Raw genomic sequence first — 14,798 nt, forward strand, 5'->3', positions numbered from 1 at the left:
TCTCTGTGTATGTGTTCTCCCTTTTTTTTAAATTTCATCACGTGTTCCTTCACTGCTGTTTTCCTCCTGATGTGGCTGTGGAGCTTTAGCTTTGTGTATGTGTGTGTATGTGTGTGTGTGTGTCTGTGTTTTTACTCACCTATTTGTGCCTGCAGGATCAAGCATTGACTTTTGGATCCCGCCTTTCAAGCCATCGGTTGTTTAGAGCAATGACTTCTGTCCCATTTCCCTATCATATCTAGTTATAAATTATGAATAGAGTTTGCTTCCACAACCTGTTCCTTAATTAAGTGCATTCCATTTTTCCCCTACTCTTACGCTAAAATAATACTTCCTAACATCTCTGTGACTCATCATGAGTTTCGACCCATGTCCCCTCGTTCTGTTACTATTCCGTGTGAACATTTCGTCTATTTCCATTTTGTCAATTCCCCCGAGTATTTTATACGTTCCTATCGTATCTCCCCCTCTCCCTTCTTTTTTCTAGTGTCGTAAGGTTCAGTTCCTTTTGGCACTCTTCATAGCCCATCCCTAGTAGCTCTGGGATGAGCCTCGTTTCAAACTTTTCCAGTTTCCTTGTGTTTCTTCAGGTGGGGACTCAATGATTGTGGAGCATATTTCGAGACTGGTCTCACGTAGGCAGTGTAAAGTACCCTAAAAGCCTCCTCACTTAGGTTTCTGAATAACTTTTGCCAGTGCAGAGTATGCTGCTGTTGTTATCCTTTATATATGTGCCTCAGGAGTTAGATTAGGTGTTACATCCACTCCCTGGTCTCATTCTCGAATCGTCATAGGTAGGCACTTCCCCTTCACTTTTGTACTGTCTCTTTGTTTTCCTATCACATAATCCCAATTCCATAACTTTACATTTGCTCGTGTTGAAGTCCAGTAACCATTTCTCTGACCATCCCTGAAACCTGTTCATGTCCTCTTAGAGGAATCTATAATCCTCATCTGTCATAACTCTTCTCAGTAATTTTGGGGCATCTGCGAACATCGACATGAAAGATTCTAATCCTGTAAACATGTCATTTACGTAATTTAGAAACAGAATTAGTCCCAGCACTGACCATTGAGGTACTCCACTCATCACTGTTCGCCGGTCCGACTTCTCGACCTTTACCATTATTTTCTGGCTCCTTCCTGTTAGATACTCACCTAATTGTGCTTGTGGGGGTCCAGCTTTGTCTCTTTGGTCCTGCCTCTCAACTGTCAATCAACTGGTGAACAGATTCCTGAGCCTACTGGGCTCTATCATTTCTACATATGAAACAGTATGGAGTCAGCCTCCACCACATAATTTTCTAGAGCATTCCATTTATTAACTACTCTGACACTAAAAAAAAAAATTCTAACGTCTCTGTGGCTCATCTGGGTACTAAGTTTCCACCTGTGTCCCCTTGTTCGTGTTCCACCCGCACTAAAGAGCTTGTCTTTGTCAACCCTGTCAATTCCCCAGAGAATTTTGTAGGTGGTTATCATGTCTCCCCTTACTCTTCAGTTTTCCAGGGTTGTGAGGTTCAGTTCCCTTAGCCTTTCCTCGTAACTCATTCCTCTCAGTTCCGGGACTAGTCTGGTGGCATACCTCTAAATCTTCTCTAACTTCGTCTTGTGTTTAACTAGGTATGGACTCCAGGCTGGAGCTGCATAATCCAGGATTGGTCTTACATAAGTGGTATACAGGGTCCTGAGCGATTCCTTACACAAGTTTCTAAAGGCAGTTCTTATATTGGCCAGTCTAGCATATGCCGCTGATGATATCCTTTTGATGTGGGCCTCTGAGGACAGGTTCGGCGTGATATCGACTCCCAGATCTTTCTCTCTATTTGACTCTTGTAGGATTTCACCTCCCAGATGGTACCTTGTGTTCAGCCTTCTGCTCCCTTCGCCTAATTTCATTACTTTACACTTTCCTGAGTTGAACATTAGCAGCCATTTTTTAGACCATTCCTCTAGTTTGTCCAGGTCGTCCTGTAGTCTCTGTCTATCTTCATCTGTTTTGATTCTTCTCATAATTTTTGCATCGTCTTCAAACATTGAGAGGAATGAGTCTATACCCTCAGGAAGGTCGTTTACAAGTACTAGAAACAGGATGGATCCGAGTACAGAGCCCTGTGGGACTCCGCTGGTGACATCTCGCCACTCTGATGCCTCCCCCCCTCACCGTTACTTGCTGTTTCCTATTGCTTAGATACTCCCTTATCCACTGGAGCACCTTACCTTTTACTCCTGCCTGCTGCTCCAACTTTTGTAACAGCCTTTTGTGAGGTACTGTGTCAAAGGCTTTCTGACTGTCCAAGAAAATGCAGTCTGCCCACCCTTCTCTTTCCTACCTAATTTGTGTTGCTTGGTCATAGAATTCTATTAGGCCTGTGAGGCACTATTTACCATTTCTAAACTCATGCTGGTGGTGTGTTACAAAGCTGTTTCCATCCAGATGCTCTACGAGCCTTTTCCTCACAATCTTCTCCATCCCCTTGCATTGTATACAAGTTAGGGAAACTGGCCTGTAGTTCAGTGCCTCTTGCTTGTCACCCTTTTTGTATATTGGGACTGCATTAGCTGTCTTCCAACTTTCCGGAAGGTCTCCCGTTCCCAGTGACCTGTTATACACCATAGAGAGTGGCACACTTAGTGCTTCTGCACCTTCTTTTAGAATCCACGGTGAGATTCTGCCAATCTCAACAGCCTTTGACACATTCAGCTCCAACAGATTCCTTTTGACGTCATCACTAGTGAGGTAAATTTCCTCCAAGGTTGTTCGGTTTGCCTCCTCATTTAGTGCAGGGACCTCTCCTTCTCCTATTGTGAAGACCTCCTAGAATCTCCTGTTGAGTTCTTCATACACCTCTTTATCGTTCTCTGTGTATCTGTTCTCCCTTTCTCTCAGTTTCATCACTTGTTCCTTCACTGCTGTTTTCCTCCTGATGTGGCTGTGGAGCAGTTTTTTGTTGGGTCTTAGCTTTACTCGCGATGTCATTTTCGTTCTGCCTCTCTGCTGCTCTCCTCACTCTGATGTACTCATTTCTGGCCCTCTGGTATTTCTCCCTGCTCTCTGGTGTTCTGTTGTTCTTGTAGTTTCGCCATGTTCTTTTACTCAATTGCGTCACTGCTGCCGTTCCTGGTTGAACCACGGATTCTTCTGTTGGTTTTCATTTTTCACTTTTTTTACTGGGATAAACCTGTCTGCAGCCTCCTGACACTTCTGAGTGACATAATCCATCATATCCTGTACACTCTTTTCTCTAAGTTCTGTTTCCCCATGGTATTCCCATTAGGAAGTTCCTCATCTCGTCATATTTTCCTCTTCGGTAATTTAGTCTTTTTCCTTCCAATCCCATCCTTGGATTGGTTATCCCTACTTCTACAAGATAGTCAAATATCAATACACTGTGATCACTCATTCCTATGGGGGCTTCATATTTGACTTCCCTTATTTCTGAGCCATTTAAGGTGAAAATCAGGTCGAGTCTAGCTGGCTCGTCATTTCCTCTCATTCTTGTGCGCCCCTTGACATGTTGGCTCAGAAAGATCCTTGTACTCACTTCGAAAAGTTTAGATCTCCATGTGTCTTCACCTCCATGTGGGTTCCTGTTCTCCCAGTCTATCTTTCCATGGTTGAAATCGCCCATGATTAAGAGTCTGGATCCATTCCTGCAAGCAACTGAAGCTGCTCTCTCTATTATGTTAATGGTAGCCATGTTGTTTCTGTCGAACTCTTGTCTAGGTCTTCTGTCATTTAATGGAGGGTTGTAAATGACTGCCACTATTATCTTAGGTGCACCCATTGTCATAGTTCCTGTTATGTAATCTCCGAATCCGTCACAGCCCGGAATTTCCATCTCTTCAAAGCTCCAATCCTTCCATATCACCAAAGCCACTCTTCCTCCTCCTCTCCCATCTCTCTCTTTCCTTACTATATAAAAGTCCTTTGGAAACACAGCATTTGTTATGACTCCTGACAATTTTGTTTCTGTTTGTCCTATTACATCTGGGTTTTCTTCTTGCACCCTTTCTGCCAGTTCACTTGCTTTGTTGGTAATCCCATCGATGTTTGAGTACATTACCTTGAAGCTCGCTTTCCTATGTCCATTTTCACCCTCACTCCCCACTAGTGCAGGAAGCTGTTCCATGGGCATTGCTGCTTGGGTAGGCTCATCCTTCTGTGGGGTAGTTACCAGGGGTTCTGAGGGAGGTGAGGGTGGGAGGGGGGGGGGGGAAGGAGGGGAAGGGGGAGGATGGCTTAAAACTGGGGTGGGGAATGGAGGACTTAGTTCGTGTCTGGGCCCGCTTGGGGCAGGAGGAAGACCAGCGGGTGGGAGGGAAGGGGGTACTCAAGGTAGCGAGGGAGGGTGGAATTGGGTGGAACTCCCCACCTATAGGGTGGTGAGTTGGGATGTTGCAGTCCCCTCTGGGGTTCCTGAGGTGCTGGGTTGGGGTTCCACACTCCCCACTGGGATTGCTGGGTTGGGGGTTGAGGTTCCCTGGCTCCCTTCCCTCGGCCTGCGCCTTTTCCTTGCATCTGCTGCCTGTATTATCTCTGTCCTGGTCATGTCCCTCTGAAGGAATACCTGTCTGTAATTCGTTACATATTTCAGTTTGTTCTTTTTTGCTAGTATGTTCTCTTCGATGCACTCGTTTTTGAGCACTACCTTGATCACCCGGTCTTTGTCTTTGTTGTACTGGCCAATCCGGAAAACTTTTCTATGTCTGTTTCAGCCCCTTCTAGACCTATCTCCTTTAGTATCCCTGCCACTGCAGCTTTGTCCTTAGACCTCCATTCTTTCCTTGTGGAACCCTCTTGTTCCTTAACACTTATCACTACTACAGCTCTTTTCCTTTCCAGTAACTGGCTCGTGCATCTTGCTGCCTCGTGTGAGGTTACTGCTTTCATTACAACTTCCTTGACTGTGGACATTGCTCCTGGGCTCTTCAGCATTTCAGCAAAGGTGGCACCCATTGTAGGGGTCCCTGCCATTGCTGCATCTCCTGGTACCTGGGGGTTGGTCCCCTGGGCCTCAGTCTGAGGAGATCCTTTTTTAAGGTTTTTTATCTCCTCTTGCGCTGCCTTTAGTTCATTCTGCAGTTTATTTATGAGTCCTCTCATGTCTTTCAGTTCTTCAGTGATTTCCCTCCATGCGCGAACAGTCATCTCCATGTATGACTCGTCCTGTTCCTCTCCTCCACCTGTGTTCTGTTTTCTTACCTTCCTGCTTGATCCCTCTTCTTTTCCCTAGCGTTTGTTAGTCTACACTAACCTCAGTGTGTGTGTGTGTGTGTGTGTGTGTGTGTGTGTGTGTGTGTGTGTGTATGTGTGTGTGTGTACTCACCTAGTTGTACTCACCTAGTTGTGTTTGCGGGGGTTGAGCTCTGGCTCTTTGGTCCCGCCTCTCAACCGTCAATCAACAGGTGTACAGATTCATGAGCCTATCGGGCTCTGTCATATCTACACTTGAAACTGTGTATGGAGTCAGCCTCCACCACATCACTTCCTAATGCATTCCATTTGTCAACCACTCTGACACTAAAAAAGTTCTTTCTAATATCTCTGTGGCTCATTTGGGCACTCAGTTTCCACCTGTGTCCCCTAGTGCGTGTGCCCCTTGTGTTAAATAGCCTGTCTTTATCAACCCTGTCGATTCCCTTGAGAATCTTGAATGTGGTGATCATGTCCCCCCTAACTCTTCTGTCTTCCAACGAAGTGAGGTTTAATTCCCGTAGTCTCTCCTCGTAGCTCATACCTCTCAGCTCGGGTACTAGTCTGGTGGCAAACCTTTGAACCTTTTCCATTTTATTCTTATGCTTGACTAGATATGGACTCCATGCTGGAGCCGCAAACTCCAGGATTGGTCTGACATATGTGGTATATAATGTTCTGAAAAATTCCTTACACAATTTTCTAAAGGCCGTTCTTATGTTAGACAACCTGGCATATGCTGCTGATGTTATCCTCTTGATATGAGCTTCAGGGGACAGGTCTGACGTGATATCAACCCCCCAGGTCTTTCTCTCTCTCTGACTCTTGAAGTATCTCATCTCCCAAATTATACCTTGTATCTGGTTTCCTGCTTCCTACCCCTATCTTCATTACATTACATTTGCTTGGGTTAAACTCTAACAGCCATTTGTTCGACCATTCCTGCAGCTTGTCCAGGTCTACTTGAAGCCTCAAGCTGTCCTCCTCTGTCTTAATCCTTCTCATAATTTTGGCGTCGTCAGCAAACATTGAGAGGAATGAGTTATACCCTCTGGGAGATCATTTACGTATATCAGAAATAGGATAGGTCCAAAGCACAGAGTCCTTGTGGGGACTCCACTGGGGCTTCACGCCATTCTGAGGTCTCGTCCCCTCACTGTAAACTCTCTGCTTCCCTATTGCTTAGGTACTCCCTTATCCACTGGAGCGCCCTACCAGTTACTCTTGCCTGTTTCTCCAGCATATGCATCAACCTTTTATGGGGGTAATGTGTCAAAGGCTTTCCGACAGTCCAAAAAAATGCAGTCAGCCCTATCCTTCTCTTTCTTGCTTAATCTTTTGTCAACCTAATCGTTAGAATTCTATCAAGCCTGTAAGGAAAGATTTTACCCTCCTGAACCCATGTTGATGGGTTGTCACGAAGTCTCTTCTCTTCAGATGTGTTACTAAGTTTTTTTCTCCAAATCTTCTCCATCACCTGCATGGTATACAAGTTAAGGACACTGGCCTGTAGTTCAGTGCCTCTTGTCTGTCACCCTTTTTGTATATTGGTACTACATTAGCAGTCTTCCATATTTCTGGTAGGTCTTCCCGTTTTCCAGTGACCTACTATACACTATGGAGAGTGGCAAAGCAAAGTGCTCCTGCACACTCTTTCAATACGCATGGTGAGATTCCGTCCAGCCCAAACAGCTTTTCTCACTTCCAGCTCCAATAGGTGCTTTCTTCACCTCAATCTCTTGTAATTCGAAACCCTATCCAAGGTCACCTGGTTTGCTGCCACCTCTTCTAGCGCCGTGACATCTCCCTGTTCTATTGTAAAGACCTCCTGGAACCTTTTGTTGAGTTCTCACACACCTCATTGTCATTCTCCGTGTACCTGTCCTCACCCACTTTAAGTTTCATCACCTGTTTTCCTTCACTGTTGTCTTCCTCCTGATGTGGACTGTGAAGTAGTCTTCCTTTAGTGCGTGCGGCAGTAGCTGAAAAAAAAGCGGGGTGTGCTCGCGGCGTTCTGGGCGCTCAAGCGTAAACACAAAAAAGTTTATAATCTTTTCACGCTCCTAACATCAATTCTCGAGCTACGTTTTTCATTAGTATCAATGCGTTTACAATCAAATTCTCTACAAGATCATATGCATAAAATGGTCACCCATGCATTTGGTATCCCACCACGAAGTAAATAAACACGAGATGGCTCGCCGTGACACCCCAAACAGGAAGTAAATGTCATACTCTTTCGTTTTGTTGCCAGCCTGACAGTCATCCTACAGCGCTTATTTTGATATCACTGAACTCGCAATAAAATTCCCCACCCAGACATATGCATATCAATGTCTAATTATGTTCCGCACAAGTGTGGAACTGGGCGAAGCGTTAGCCGTGATCAGCAGCGACGACCACTGTTGTGATGCAGCACTTTGAAAGTTCTATACTTATTTCACTGTCATGACATTATTTCTCGAGCTACGTATTTTCATTGTATAGCAATGTGTTCGCAATAGAAAAGTTCTATAAGAACATGGGTAGACTTGGCCAACAGAGCGTCAAATAAATTGCGGCGAATAAAGTCTTACGCGTGTTTGTACCCGTGAGCGTAAAAGTTTTTACTTTGCTCAGGTTTTTTTCAATTTAATACTTGATTCACTCCGTTTTTTTTGTTTGCGTATAGTGTCGGAATAAAATCTCTCTACACAGACATATGCATATAAAAGTAGAATCATGATCGCGGCCAACACAAGAGCCTTGCTGTGGAGTGCGCGATTACCCTAGTTGTGATACCAATTCAATAGTCTCTCCTCTAAGTTACAATACATTCCCGTTTTCTCAAATAGGCACACATTGCTATTAGAGAAAACAAAAATTTAATGGCAAACATATTCATACAAACCCAAAGTCGATCGAGTAGTAAATACCCAATATAACACTGTCCGTAAATTTACGTCATGATCGACAAGAGGTTAGGGAAACTGCCGTAAGTCCAAGTCGAAAATCCAGGAAAGTGTTAGGGTAAATATCAGAATCAAGCAAGGCTGGTTCATCCCCTCCTCTCATTCTTGTCGGTCTCTTGACGTGCTGACTTAGAAAGTTTTCTTGTTGCCACATCCAGCAGCTTAGCTCTCCATGTGTCTGGTCCTCCATTGTGGGTCTCTGTTTCCCCAATCTATCTTCCCATTGCTGAAGTCTCCCATGATTAGTAGTCTGGATCCGTTCCAGCTAGCCACAGAAGCTGCTCTCTCTATTATATTGATGGTGGCCAAGTTGTTTTCTATCATATTCCTGTCTGGGTCTTCTGACATTCGTTGGGGGGGTTATATATGACTACTACTATAATTTTCTGTCCTCCAGTTTGCTATGGTGCCTGATATGTAGTCACTGAAACCTTCATAGTTTCTGAATTACCATCTCTTTGAAACTCCAACCTTCTCTTAGTAGCAAAGCTACACCACCTCCTCTCCCTTCTCTCTCTTTCCTCACTACATAGTAGCCCTGTGGAAACACTGCGTTTGTTATAGCTTTCGGTTAGCTTTGTTTCTGTGAGTGCTATTATGTCTGGGTTTTCTTCTAGTGCCAATTCTCCGAGTTCACTTGTTTTTATTTGTAATCCCATCTATGTTAGTGTACATCGCCTTGAAGCTCACTTTCTTCTGTTCATTTTCTTTGTCCCTTCTCTTGGCGAGCATTCTGCTGGTGTGGGAAGCTTGTTCCGTGGGTGAGAAGATATGTAAGGTGGTTTTGCAAGGTCTCACAGGATTTTGGGGTGGGGGTGGGGTTTAAAGGAAGGGGTGACTGGTAGGGTGTGTTTTAAGGAGATAGGGGGGACATGGAGGATACGGCTGTGAGGGGGGAGGAGGGACAGGAAGGGTATGGGATGAAGGGGGAGGGGAGACAGGGGGGGAAAGGTGGGAGGGGGGACATGACAGGAATGGGGAAGGGGTGAAAATGATCAGAATGGGTGGGGGGGGGGGTGTTGTAATCCACAAGTTAGTAGGAATTATTAGCTAGAGGATCATTACTACAACACTTAACGAATGATGATTGAAAGTACATGTAAGTAGACAGACTATGGATCACATATCTAAGAAAGGGTCAATGGATTAAGACCGAAGCTGTTTAGCCAAATAATAATTCCTGGAAAGAGGAATTATTCTTCGTCAGGCTTCTAGGAACAAGATACCGCTCTAGGGATAAGGTTAATCGGATTATACCTTCCTTGAGAGAGTGGTGAAATGTTTGAGGCCATGGCTGACTGGAGGCAGTCTGATTGTGGAAGTTGAACGAGCAAGTCCTTTTGGATCCCCGTTTGTGCAGCAGCGAAGTGTAGCAGACAGCTATGCGAGAGCCTGTTGTGAATCTTAGTGACCAAGTTAAGTCTGCAGTATGTGAGTATTGAATGTAAGACTAACCGGGTGTGGAGCGTTGTAGTAATCATTCCGTATTAGGGACTTAGGCGGAAGTTACGAGTGTTGTGTGGTGATCGCGGAGGTCAAGTGGTCTACTGGGTATTGGAAGTGTATTGACCAATAGAGTATGTTAATTAATATAGTATTATTAACATACTCTATTGGTCAATACACTTCCAATACCCATAGACCACTTGACCTCCGCGATCACCACACACACTCGTAACTTCCGCCTAAGTCCCTAATACGGAATGATTACTACAACGCTCCACACCCGGTTAGTCTTACATTCAATACTCACATACTGCAGACTTAACTTGGTCACTAAGATCACAACAGGCTCTCGCATAGCTGTCTGCTACACTTCGCTGCTGCCACAAACGGGGATCCAAAAGGACTTGCTCGTTCAACTTCCACAATCAGACTGCCTCCAGTCAGCCATGGCCTCAAACATTTCACCACTCCTCTCAAGGAAGGTATAATCCGATTAACCTTATCCCTAGAGCGGTAATCTTGTTCCTAGAAGCCTGACGAAGAATAATTCCTCTTTCCAGGAATTATTAATTTGGCTAAACAGCTTCGGTCTTAATCCATTGACCTTTCTTAGATATGTGATCCATAGTCTGTCTACTTACATGTACTTTTCAATCATCATTCGTTAAGTGTTGTAGTAATGATCCTCTAGCTAATAATTCCTACTACTTGTGGATTACAACACCAATTGAGTGCGGTGTTGAGTGGTGCATGGGCATGGTAGTTTTGTAGAGTGTGGGTAGTGTGTAGAGTGTGGGGTAGTGTGTAGAGTGTGGTGTTGAGTGGTGCATGGGCATGGTAGTTTTTGTAGAGTGTGGGGTAGTGTGTAGAGTGTGGTGTGTAGTGTGCATGGGCATGGTAGTTTTGTAGAGTGTGGGGTAGTGTGTAGAGTGTGGTGTAGAGTAGCATGTGTAGTGGGTGGTGTAGTGTTGTGGCGTTTTGGACGCCTGGTATGGAGTGTGGTGTTATAATGAGGTTCATCAGTGGTTGGGTTGACCAGAGGTGATGGTGTGTCGGAGTGGGTAAGTTCTTATGGATAAGATTATAATGTAGAATTTCAAAATTTCAGGTGTTGGTGGTTGCAGTGGACGAGCGAAGTAGATATACTAATTTTCTTATTAAGTTGTTACAGGAATCTCGCTAGAGGCGAGCCAGTGGCAGTATGATGTTTTAGTGACATAAGTGTGAAATTATTTTAATGAGGTATTTATTGTGATAATGTATGTGTATGTATATATTGTATATTACCTCATCGGCACCATTACTGAGTGTTAGGCATGAGAAGGTCCCCCGGGATCATGTCACAGAGCTTCAGGTTAGAGTAGAAGGGAAGCTATGAGGCTACACTCAGTAATTCTAGAGAAAAAAAAAGGGGGAGGAAGTGAAGCCAACGTGACGTTATAGGCGAAATTCGCCCCCTGACATCAAAGCAGGGATAAGGGCCAGCTGCAATGGTTTTGCAGCTGCGCTCAGGCTATATATGGGGAGAGAGTAAGGAGCCGAGGGGGTTATGTGATAATGGGATTGAGCCAGGGGGCTCCGAGGGAATATTTTGCAGGTACAGCGGTCGGGAAGGTGTGAATACAGGTGGACACACTCTGGGCGGATGGGCCTAGACCAGAGAACTATGAGGGATCTACAGCGTTCTGGGATTGGTGCCCTGGAACGAGACGTCAGCACAGACCCGAGGGAACATGACCCTGGGGTAGGAATCTCCGTTGCTCTGGAGGCCAGGATCACGTTAGCTCAGAGCAACGATGGGACATTGACAACATTCACCAGGCTGGACAGCCTGGGTTTTGTCTGGGTCATGGAGGATCTATGACCTAGCAACCATGGGACACGAAGACAAGAGAAGTGATGCTGCAAATTGTGGAGGAGGCCAGTGAAACATTGTGTGATCATTGTAAGCCCTTATGTCAACAGTACAGGGCAAGATGTAATTAACTTATTACTAAGGATGAAGAACCTTAGATATATATGTGTTGTATATATATTAATGACTAGTGTCATTTCTGTTTAAGTGCCAGCATTCTGGTCCATGTAATTTTATGGTTATGTTTGTATGTAATTATATGTCAGCAGTTTAGGTATATGTGCATTGTTGGAGATGGGAAAATTATTACAGACTATTTTACCTGTGCTATGATGTGAATATAATGTATATGTTGGAGAAGTGTTGAGAGTTATGTCGGGGAAAATTTTAATTTATTTCATTGTGTGTATGATGAACTTATTGGATGATTTTTTAGTTGTACACATATGGTGGGTGCATCCTCCAGGTCCTTGCACTAATGGAACCATTGCAATGATGCATATGGGGACATATGCGTGTTTAAGGAGGGAAGTGGTGTTGTAATCCACAAGTTAGTAGGAATTATTAGCTAAAGGATCATTACTACAACACTTAACGAATGATGATTGAAAGTACATGTAAGTAGACAGGACTATGGATCACATATCTAAGAAAGGTCAATGGATTAAGACCGAAGCTGTTTAGCCAAATTAATAATTCCTGGAAAGAGGAATTATTCTTCGTCAGGCTTCTAGGAACAAGATTACCGCTCTAGGGATAAGGTTAATCGGATTATACCTTCCTTGAGAGGAGTGGTGAAATGTTTGAGGCCATGGCTGACTGGAGGCAGTCTGATTGTGGAAGTTGAACGAGCAAGTCCTTTTGGATCCCCGTTTGTGGCAGCAGCGAAGTGTAGCAGACAGCTATGCGAGAGCCTGTTGTGATCTTAGTGACCAAGTTAAGTCTGCAGCATGTGAGTATTGAATGTAAGACTAACCGGGTGTGGAGCGTTGTAGTAATCATTCCGTATTAGGGACTTAGGCGGAAGTTACGAGTGTGTGTGGTGATCGCGGAGGTCAAGTGGTCTATGGGTATTGGAAGTGTATTGACCAATAGAGTATGTTAATTAATATAGTATTATTTGTCAGAGTCTATTCTTTGTAATTAAATGACAAAACCCGACGGCCTTTAAATACCTTCCATATGTTCATTTCATTGTGTTCCAGTACAAACCTAGTGGTACGCCTCAAGGGTCTGGTGTGTGTAGGAGTACACGGTGGTAGTAACGGTTGCTGAGGCAAGGTGTTATGTGTTGTGTAATCGCTGTGTTCGGAATGAACCGGGGTTCAGGTTCACAACAGGGGGAGAGGGTTGGGTGGGGGCAGGTAGGGTGAGGGGAAGGGAGGGTTTCTATGCAGAGGGGGGTGGTGGTGTTGCCCTCCCCTCTGGTGTTGCTGGGATGCTGGTTTTGGGTTCCCCTCTTGTCTATGGGACTGTTGTGTTGGGGGCTGAGATTTCCTGGTTTGCTCCTCTCTCCCTGCGCTTCCTCCTTGCCTCTGCTACCCTGGCTCTCTCCTCCTTCGTCCTGTCCCTCTGCAGGAATACTTTTTTGTATCCCTCCACATGCTGCAGACGACTCTTCCTTTCGAGAACATCCTCCTTCGTGGTTTCGTTTGTAAACACCACCTTTACAAGTCTCCAGATGTGTTACTAGGTTTTTCTCACAGTCTTCTCCATCATCTTGCATAGTATACAAGTTAAGGACACTGGCCTGTAGTTCAGTGGCTCATGTCTGTTACCCTTTTTGTATATTGGGACTATATTAGCAGTCTTCCATATTTCTAGGTCTCCCGTTTCCAGTGACCTACTATACACTATGGTGAGTGGCAAGCAAAGTGCTCCTGCACACTCTTTCAATACCCATGGTGAGATTCCATCCGGCCCAACAGCTTTTCTCACTTCCAGCTCCAATAGGTGCTTCTTGACCTCATCTCTTGTAATTTCGAACCTTTCCAAGGTCGCCTGGTTTGCTGCCACCTCTCCTAGCGCCGTGACTTCTCTCTGTTCTATTATAAAGACCTCCTGGAACCTTTTGTTGAGTTCTTCACACACCTCTTTGTCATTCTCAGTGTACCTGTCCTCTCCCATCCTAAGTTTCATCACCTGTTCCTTCACTGTTGTCTTCCTCCTGATGTGACTATGTAGTAGCTTTGGTTCGGTCTTGGCTTTATTAGCTATATAATTTTCATACCTTTTCTCAGCTGCTCTTCTCACACTAACATACTCGTTCCTGGTTCTCTGGTATCTCTCTCTGCTTTCTGGTATTCTGTTATTACGGAAGTTCGTCCATGACCTTTTGTTCAGCTCCTTTGCGTTCTTCCATTCCATATTCTTATAGTGTGGGTTGGTTGTGTTGTCGTGTTGTTCCTCCTTTACAGACAACCCAACCCACAACTCGGTAGAGTGCTTATACCTCACTAGGAGATCACCCTGGGCGCTTCTGGCTCTTGGAGAGGGGCTCAACGTCACACGTTTAGGGGATGCGGCTCCAATACTTAGCCTCGTTGTCACGTGCACACACCCACTCGAGCCGCTGTGACTCCCCACTCTCTCCTTATGTGATATGATCTCCTCAATCCCCTTTGACTTACTAATTTTCCATCCTACCCTGTCCACAGTGGTGGTTCTTGGTTCTTTCTCTCTCTCTCTCTCTCTCTCTCTCTCTCTTCCTTTACTATTTCCTGGGAAGCCTCACTAGGACGAGGTCAAACACCAGCAAATTGGAATACATTTACTGGACAAAGCACATACATAATACATACACACATATAATAATAATGAATCCTATACTCTATACTATTACAATCAGGTTGCACTCCAACACCATCAGAACTCTATCATCAGCTTATCAAGTGGTATCCTATCTTCTGATTCCCCACCTGATACTATCTACCTCTTCAAGTAAATCAAGTCTTATACTACAATGTTGCACTATCAGCAAGAGAATATATCTATAAACATGTACAAGGAAATCCAGCATTGAATGCAATAACATATATATATATATCAGTATAAATGTTCCTTGATACACAACAATGATCAATCGATCACTCTATCAGTCCTAGAACACATACATCTGTAGGTAATCCAGCCTACGACTGTAACTCTAAACTTCAGTATAAAACACTCCTTGACATAAGAATGCAAACAATCACTCACCTCTCACTGCGTCTTGCACGCTAATGACAACCAAACACTATTAACTCCCTACAAGTAATCCACCAGAACTTCCCCTCCACCTCTGGAAGTTCACTACCCCTGATATCTCTAGGTTCTTCCGGGTTTAACTACCAGGATCCTCTGCAGCTCC

This window comes from Procambarus clarkii, chromosome 57 (assembly GCF_040958095.1).
Source record: "Procambarus clarkii isolate CNS0578487 chromosome 57, FALCON_Pclarkii_2.0, whole genome shotgun sequence".
Lineage (NCBI taxonomy): Eukaryota > Metazoa > Arthropoda > Malacostraca > Decapoda > Cambaridae > Procambarus > Procambarus clarkii.